The sequence below is a fragment of the Apium graveolens genome, chromosome 10 (genome assembly GCF_009905375.1).
Source record: "Apium graveolens cultivar Ventura chromosome 10, ASM990537v1, whole genome shotgun sequence".
Classification (NCBI taxonomy): Eukaryota; Viridiplantae; Streptophyta; class Magnoliopsida; order Apiales; family Apiaceae; genus Apium; species Apium graveolens.
In genome coordinates this window covers 153859532-153868842 of record NC_133656.1, presented here as the reverse complement: position 1 = coordinate 153868842, position 9311 = coordinate 153859532, and positions in this window count along the sequence as shown.

Below are 9311 nucleotides of genomic sequence, written 5' to 3'. Positions count from 1 at the left end.
AAAATAATGTGTAATGGAATTATTTTAGTAAAAGTGGAATAAGGCCGAGGCGCGTGTTTTGGGAAGCCCGGTATTTTGCAAGCTCGGGAAAATTTGGGCTCAAAATTTTGAATTTTATTGTTACGTTTTTACAAATTCGTTACAAACTGCTTAAAAAATTATCAAAAATACACTCTTTTGTAACAATTTTTAAAAACATTGCAACAACTATACATTTGTCAAAATTAATTAACATTTAGCAACAATTTATGAACAAATTCTAAAGTGAGCGTTGCTATAACCAATCTATGATATAATGCAATAGGTGTAAATAGTACTTTAGTTTGCCTGATTCCGAAAGTCAAGCAGTCACAACACATGACAGGGTTGAGACCTATCTCCTTGTGTAATGTTCTTATGTGAATTCTATCTAAAATCATTACTAATCAGTTGAAACCATGTTTGAATTCGATCATCTTAGATAAATAAAGTGCCTTTGTTGACTAATGACTTCATATGGATAATGCAATAATTGCATATGAAGTAAATCATTATATTTGAAGGAAAACCTAAGGAAAGTATAGAGTTGCGTGGCTAAAAATTGATATCTCGAAAGCTTGTGTTTGACTTGAATGGAGCTTCATTGAGAATATGTTGTTAAAATTTGATTTACAATCTTTATGCATTGCTCGAGTTATGGCATGTGTTAGAACTGTCTCTTATAGTTTCTTACATAATGGAGAGGTGTTTGGAGACATTATTCCGCAATGAAAAATTCGTCAAAGAGATCATCTCTCTCTCTCTATTTGTATTATATGTGTGCATAAAATTTGAGTGCAATCATTAATCGAAATGAAAATGTTGGTTTTGTCTTTTCAGGGAAAGAGCATACTCTTCTCAAGACTTAGGAAGTTTTTCAATCGCTGTCATCACCTGAAACTTTTCAGGAAGATCCATATTTGACTCATTTAAAGCATGGACAATAATCTCAAATTCGTGCATCTGCTCAGTCAGGGACTTAAAGTCCACAAGCTTGCAGTTAAGGAACTTAGACACAAAATACTTTTTCCAGGCCTTTTGAGTCAGTATTATGTGTTTGGTCAAGCTTTTCCCACAACAACTTAGCATTATAGACATCTGATGAATAAACATCAACTAGAGTGTTCGCTAAGGCTGCAAGAATAGCAGCCCGTGCCACTCCATCTTTTTCTGTCCATATAGCATAAGACGTTAAAGTCTAAACTTTAACTTGATCAATAACAGTTGGGTTATATTGCACCACCGACCATAGACCCTTAATCGTTAACCACAGTTTCTTTTTTTTTTTGCCACCGGGAAAAACCAGAACCCCCACTAAACTTGTCAGGCATACCCGAAAGACCAAAGAGCTGTGAAAAACGATATGTGGTTCGATCAATGGTGGGTACAGTACCACAAGTATCAGCAAAAGGTTGACGACTAGAAGAAATCTCAGTTTCGTTCACCATCTTGAATTATACGATTAATAGAATATAATAAATATCTCTTCAAAATTGTTGGAAAAATTCTATAACATGCAAAGATAGGCAATTATATTCATTTCAAATTAGAATTCAAGAACAGACAATTAAAACTAATTAACAAAACAAATCACGAAGGTCAAACAAATTTTATAATCAGAAATAACAATACTAAACAATAACGAGAAAAAAAGCTTATCTATATTATATTTTTAATATTGTATAACAGCTGAATTGCCGAATCTTATAAACGACACGACTGTTTTTGAAGAAATATTCCCCCCAACTATGCTGTGTTTGGATGCCACAAATTCACTTTCAGGATAAAACAGCAACCTGTCACAGGCCGACAAAGCTCAATAGCAATCACACCTCAATTCGCTCGAAAAATCTATGTATACATATGTATATTTGGGAGAGAAAAAAGAGAGGCTAACTACGATTCTTATCTTTCCCTCCTTTCTTTTTCTTTTTCTTTCAAGGAGTATATATATTATTATTATATATATAATATATTGTAGAGCCTATTTACTATAATTTACATAATAATAATCCTTACTCTTATTTATATATTAATATAAATATATGTATATGTCAATTCAGGTCAAGAACTTAACTAAGGACGGTCAAGAGGTTTAGATCGTTCATGTCAACGCCTTGATACTAACAATTAAGGCCTTTAGAGCGCTTCTGTTTGCATCAAGGCCTTGATGCGGAATCTCAAGACCCTTGATCATGACTTACATAATATAAAATACATGTACTTCGTATAAAGAAAAATCTTTATACTTATTTTTCAATGAATTACACTAACAAAATTACTTAGATCCATATATAAAATTTTCCAAAATTACGCAACCAACCATATTTAAGCTCTAAATTTTCAATTTTCTAAGGACATGGCTTCTGTTTTCTCTTACAGGGGTTGGATAACAATGTTGTATAAATCTTATATGGGGCCATCAAAATTTCCCAGCCCAGCTTATGGTCCGTCGCAGCATTTACCTTTAAAAAAAGGTTTCCTATGCAGATAATTTATTTTTATCTTTGAGAAGATATCGAAAATATCTATGATAAATAATTGGGACAGATGACTACAGAGTGTGTATCCTTAATTGGTCCATCAAAATGTGTTTTCAAAATGTGTTTTACAAGGGGAAAATATCCATAACGCGTACCAACAATGCACACACAACGAATCAAGTGATGAAAATCCCCGACTTGTCCTAAATGGAGACACACAGTGGTAGATCATTTTATACGCACAGCTTTTTATTATGATCAAGAACATTAATAACGGGGGGCCATTACAGAATGGAACTAATAACCATAACAGTGGTACTATAACTATACAGTATGTACACCATACAAATATGTCACCCAGGGTTTAATTGTTCGTAACCAACCATGCAACCACCCATGTGGAGCCAACATGCATGTCTTTAATTCTCTGCATGTTTTTTGTTTATGTTGTTTCTGGACATTTATTTACACTTCTGCATCTAGATAGGGGGCGTGAAAATGAACGCGTAGAAATGAAGAAGCAAATGTAACAGAATCTCCATAAATAAATAATAAAGATATTAGAGTAATTGTGTAACGATTATTTTTACACTCAGACAAATATATTACTCGTCAAAAAAACAAATAAATTAGAGGAAAAAAATAAATTAATGAGACCTTTATTCCAGCTTGATTTATAAAATTGAATCGATCAATTAGTGAAATTTTATCCGCGTTATTTCAAAATAAGTGTTGTTTTGACTTTCGACGCGTATTGTAAAAGTGGCAAAAAGAGTTGCTCTAATAATTTTTTAGATAGAATTTAAAGAAAACAAAAGTACCATTTTGGCATTCTCCTAAGTTCCATGTTATAGAAACTGATGGTATATATGCAGGCATGCAGCCTATAGAGACATTCATGAACTGCAGAAGCAATCAGTTAGTCAGTACTGTACGTTGTATGGAGTGAGTGAACTGTGGATGAAGAAGATTGAAGAATGATAAACAAGTATAGTATATATAAATCCAGAATACAAGGCAGAACAGGATGCATAATGCCGTGTACTAAATTAAAATACTATTTATTTGAACTGAGGTAAGGAAGGAATCCTGCATTCTTATTTTATGTTATCAAACGTTTCAACCGGGACACACAGTATTTCAACTTCTTCAAACAGGCCGGTAAATAAGCAGCGAAAGAGGATCAAATTTTAAATATTACACTATATAGTTAGTATAATCCAAATTATTTAATTAATTTTTGTCTTTAATGCTCCTGGTGTAGTGGTGAGGGATACCATGTTCAGTTCAAACTTCATGTTGATGAATTAAACTCATCCCTATGATATTTTATAATGGGCTGGGGTATGTATTGTGTATTAACTGTCCTCCTCACTAACAAACTAATGGTTGTTATACTCAATTTCTTGCATTTTTTCTGTATCATTTTTTTTTAAAATTTTGTGTTTACTTACTTCCGAAGAAGAATATTGTTTCTATATGTAATCGGAAATTATCTCCTACCTTGGATTTTCTTCTTTTCCTACTAATTTGTTTCATTTTTTGTGAACGGACTTGAAATCAAAAAGCAAATTACTTCAACAGAAATCTCATTATTAAATGTGCGATGTATAATTTTAAAATGGCACCAAACCGTAAAATGCACATCCGCTATAACCGAGGGCTAATGTTGTCATTTACCCAGAAAGGAGGAATATTATATCAAGAAGACTTAATTGAATGCAATGACAAGTACCCCTAGGTTAAAGCTACCTAACTAACTCACTAGCTAGCCTTCCAATGCCAATATATTGGTGAGCTCTCCCACAAAATTCCACACTACTTTTACTTGCTACTTTGTTTTAAACCAAATTCTTTTAAAACCAGATTTGATCAAGATGTTAATGTCAAGCAAGCCAGATTTCTCTCATCAAAACCCCCTATATGAAATCAAACAAGATGACAAGTTCTTCACCAAACTCGTGTCTAAAGAAACCTCCATTGCCAACCCTTCTTTTAGATCAGGTGTTTCTGTAGCTGTCCCTTTTGTATGGGAAACTCAACCTGGAACTCCTAGACACAAGCTCTTTCCTAACCCTGATTCTCTTCCTCCTACTCTCACCCCCCCTCCTTCTTACTACTTCACTCCTACTCCGAATCACGGAAACCTTAACAAAAAACACTCCAAATCCAAACTCCTTAACTTTTTGTTACTCAGGATAATTCATTTCAAGAAAGGAACTCAGGTCACAATGTCACCTTCCTCTCCTTTCTCGTTTTCTCCTTCCCCTTCATCGTCTTCCTCTTTGTCGTCTTACTCATCCGGTAATTCATCCATGCCATCGAAGATTGGTCGTGGACGTAGAAGGAGGTTACTCAGCATGGGATCAGTGTTTGATGATGATTTTGAAGTTTCTATGCCAAGGTCTAAATCAGTCTTGTGTTTCAGATCATAATCTGCTAAGGTATCTGATAATCTCCGCAAGTTGTGCCCTTCAAAAATTAAAATCTTGTTAATTTTGTGTTGGAGATAAATAAGTGTTTATGTTTCAGTTCGCTGGCTAGTAGTAGTATCATGGTAGCTTTTCAGCTTTAGTGTACTGCATATTGTTAAAGTCAACTGCGTACTAAAACTGGCATCTCAACTGTATTATTAATTGTATCGTACGTATTGATGTTTGTTTCAAGAAATTTAAGTGCCAGTACTTTTTACTAATCATTTAATCTCTGAGTGAATTGTAAGTTATCCTAATCAGAGTACTCTGCACACTGTCAAATTTCTTCCTTGATCAGGATTATCTGATGCATTTTATTTTAGAATCAAGGTTCAACTTTTTAATGATGACCAGTTATGATGATTAGTTAAATTGTACGGATGTATCCTATGACTAGAAGATGCTACTACGCTAGTTCAAACTGTAATCTAGCTTGCACTACATCTGTACTAGAAAGTGAGGAAATTCTTAACTTAATCATTTGTTGTATACATACAGGGATATTGTTTTCCTTGCTTTTGTTCCGAGTTACTCCAAGTTGGTAGAACCAAGATATAAGATCTGCGTACATTTTATTCTCCCAAGTTGTCAACAATACTTATAAAATATACATGTACCGAAACATTATTGGGGCAAGCACACAAATTTGTTTGTATCTAAGCATATGAAGCATCTAATAGCTCAAATATTGCACTGCCCTACATAGATCTCAAACCCAATTAAAATTTATTACAAGATACTATAAACTTCTTGTTTGTATACATACATACATCCGCAACGTACATGAACAATTAAATGACCAAACCTTTTCTTAATAAAAAAGTTGTGTGCAGATGTGAAAGAAGCTATAGGGACCGTTTACCGGTGACATTTACTCTATAAAAAATCAATCTCATAATCCATATAATAAATAATTTCATAGACATGATTAGACTAAATAGATGTATCTCTTCAAGTCATGTCTCATTTGTAAATTGAATATGTTAGTTAATACAATAAGGAAAGATGGTTACAGCGTATGAGTAATATATAAAACATACATAATTATGAATCAGTGTGCTCAGTTGTATGCTCGACAACATGCTCCATGCTGGTGCTGCTGCTGTTTATGTTCAGCTTCATGCATGTGTTGCTACTTGCAAGCTCCAGTGCTTTCCGTAATTCTATTGCTGTTTTATTTTAATTCTATTAATTTAATTTGGGATACAGAATAAAATAATCCTGACATTTTATCTCTCCTTTTTTAGTGTTCATGACAATTATATTGTCCCAAGACCATTAGGAATTAGGATCATAAAATTTTAACCCAAATAAAAATCATAAGAATCACATTTTTAAAATCATGTTAAAATTATATTTACAATCTTATTAATCACGTTGAAATCTCATGATCAAACTAATATTTTTGAATTGAAGAAGGGTGTCATTTCATCCGTACACTTCTCTAGAAATAAAAATAGTACTCCCTCTGTCTCATTCATTTCTCTACACTTTCCTTTTTGGGTGTCTCATTCAATTCTATACATTTCAAAATTTATCAAAAATAGTAAAAATTTTATAATATAAAAATTAACTACACTCACTCATATTCATTATTTTCTTCCACTACACTAACTTTATACATTAAATATTGATTGGCTCCACTACTTTACCCACTTTTCTTACTTTTTCTCTCAACATTCCATTTTTTGTTAAACTCTGTACCCAAATCAAATGTATATTTTTCAAATGGGACGGAGGGAGTATAGTTCAACTTTCAATTAAAGTATCTCGGCCGCATGGCGTTGCCACTGCTTTAGATTTTCAAGAATATGACGATCGAGGGTGAGTAAGATTTAAACTCACAACCTTTCAGTCACTTTTTCAGAATATGGGAGGGCGAGTTAATGAGAGAAAGCTTTACTGCGTTTCTTATCTTTGTATGCTGACAACATCACATATTCATTCTATTCTCTTTTAAGTTTTAAAATATTGGATTTGGGTTTTTGGAGTTACTACAGGGATTTGTGCTCATCATAGTTGATGTATTATTTGTAATATATATGACTATTTAAGCTTTGACTGATCATTGATTATTTAAAGGATTATTGATTATTGACTAATATGTGTCCTTGACACATCAATTCCACCAATAAAAAAAAAATATTTTTATTGGAGTTAGTGACTAATATGTGCCCATTAGAAAGACCGTTTAATTATTTAAACTTACATATTTGATTCCACTTTCCAAAATTTCTGATGGTCGAGATATTATTAATTTGGTTCGGTTTTCGCTCATTGCTTCACGTGAGTCTCTTGACTATTTACTCTTTAATAAAATACCTGGTCGACAAACAGATAAAAAAATTCTGCTTGAAGGAGCTAAATTGGATTTTTACATTAGCAATAACGGACACGATGCTGTAGAATGTTCTCTTATAATTTCAGAGTGTTCCATATTAGTCCTATGGTGTTCACAAAAACTCAACTTTTAGAATTAATTTTTGGATTTCTGATTATGATTTATGTCACAATGTGGAATTCAACACAGAGAATCAACAAACAAAGATACCAATGATTATTTACACTAATGATTATACTAAAGAACAAGAGAAACTTTTTACACTGAGGTCTAAATCTAGAGAGATTAAAGAACAGAGAGATCTCTCACATATTGAGATGTTGAGAGAGATGAAGTAACAATAAAATGACTCATCCCCTAACTGAATGAGCTCACAAAGTATATAAGATACAACAGAAATGTTAACTAGACTAACAGCATGTCATTTCAAATTGCCAGCCTGTCACTCTTGTTGATTAGAATTGACTGCCACCTTAGCAGGAGATGTATCAGTAGTGTTAACATCCCCCCTCAAGTTAGGAGATACAAACAAGTTAGTAACTTCTAACTTGGACAGTAAGATGAACAATTGAGATGAAGAAAAAGCTTTAGTGAGCAGATCAGCTGGTTGAGCAGTGGTAGTAATATGCAAAGGGGCTATAAGACCGGCCTTCAATTTATCACGAACCAGATGACAATCAATCTCAATGTGTTTTGTCCTCTCATAAAACACAGAGTTGGAAGCTACGTGGAGAGATGAATTGTTGTCACGGTGAAGATGAACAGGTAGGAGAGTAGGAGTGGAGAGAGATTGAAGCAAGGAAACCAACCACATAATTTCACAAGTGGTATCAGCCATGGAACGATACTCTGCTTCAGCAGAGGAGCGAGATACTGTTGTCTGTTTCTTACATTTCCATGAAACAAGAGAGCCACCAAGCATGATACAATATCCAGTTAAGGAATGACGATATTCAGCACATCCAACCCAATCTGAGTCCCTGAATGCTGTGAGTTGAAGAGAAGAATCTCTAGGAAAGAACATACCTTGACCAACTGTTCCTTTGATATACTTGACCATCTTATAAGCAGCATTAATGTGATCCACACGAGGAGTAGAAATAAATTGAGACAAAACATGTACGTCATATGAAAGGTCTGGACGAGTTATTGTCAAATATAGTAATCGTCCTACCAGACGTCTGTAAACTGTAACATCAGCATCTGCTAGCGGGTCTGATTGATTATCAATCAGTTTGTGATTTTGTTCCATGGGAACAAGGGAAGGCTTCACAACTGACATGCCTGTATCATTAAGAATGTCCAGAGCATACTTTCGTTGATTAAGAAAGAGACCCAAAGATGATTGAGCTAGTTCAAGCCCAAGAAAATATTTCATGGGGCCTAAATCTTTGATTTTAAACTAAGAGTACAAGAAGGTTTTAACCTGAGTAATCAAAGTTGAGGAGTTACCGGTGATTAAGATATCGTCGACATAAACAATAACAACTATTATATCAGCTTTATGTTTAAGAGTGAACAAGCTGTGATCACAAGCCACTTGAGTGAAACCAAAATTAATCAAAGAAGCGTCCAGTTTATCATTCCACAGTCCACACTCGAGGAGCTTGTTTCAAGCCGTAGATAGATTTCTTGAGCATGCAGACAAACTCCTGACCAGAAGGGAACTGAACATTTGCCGAAGAAAGAAATTGAAATCCAGGTGGAAGCTTCATGTAGATTTCCTCAGCTAAAATTCCATGAAAAAAGGCGTTATTAACATCCATTTGATGACTATTCCTGTTAAATTTTGCTGCTAAAGCTAGAACAACCCGAATAGTTGTCATCTTGGCAACTGAAGCATACGTCTCAAAATAATCAACACCAGTTGTCTGAGTAAACCCTTTAGCAACAAGTTGTGCCTTGTATTTGTCTATATTGCCATCAGGAGTATACTTAATCTTGAAAAGCCATTTACAGTCAACTATGTTTTTACCAGAAGGTTTAGGGACAATT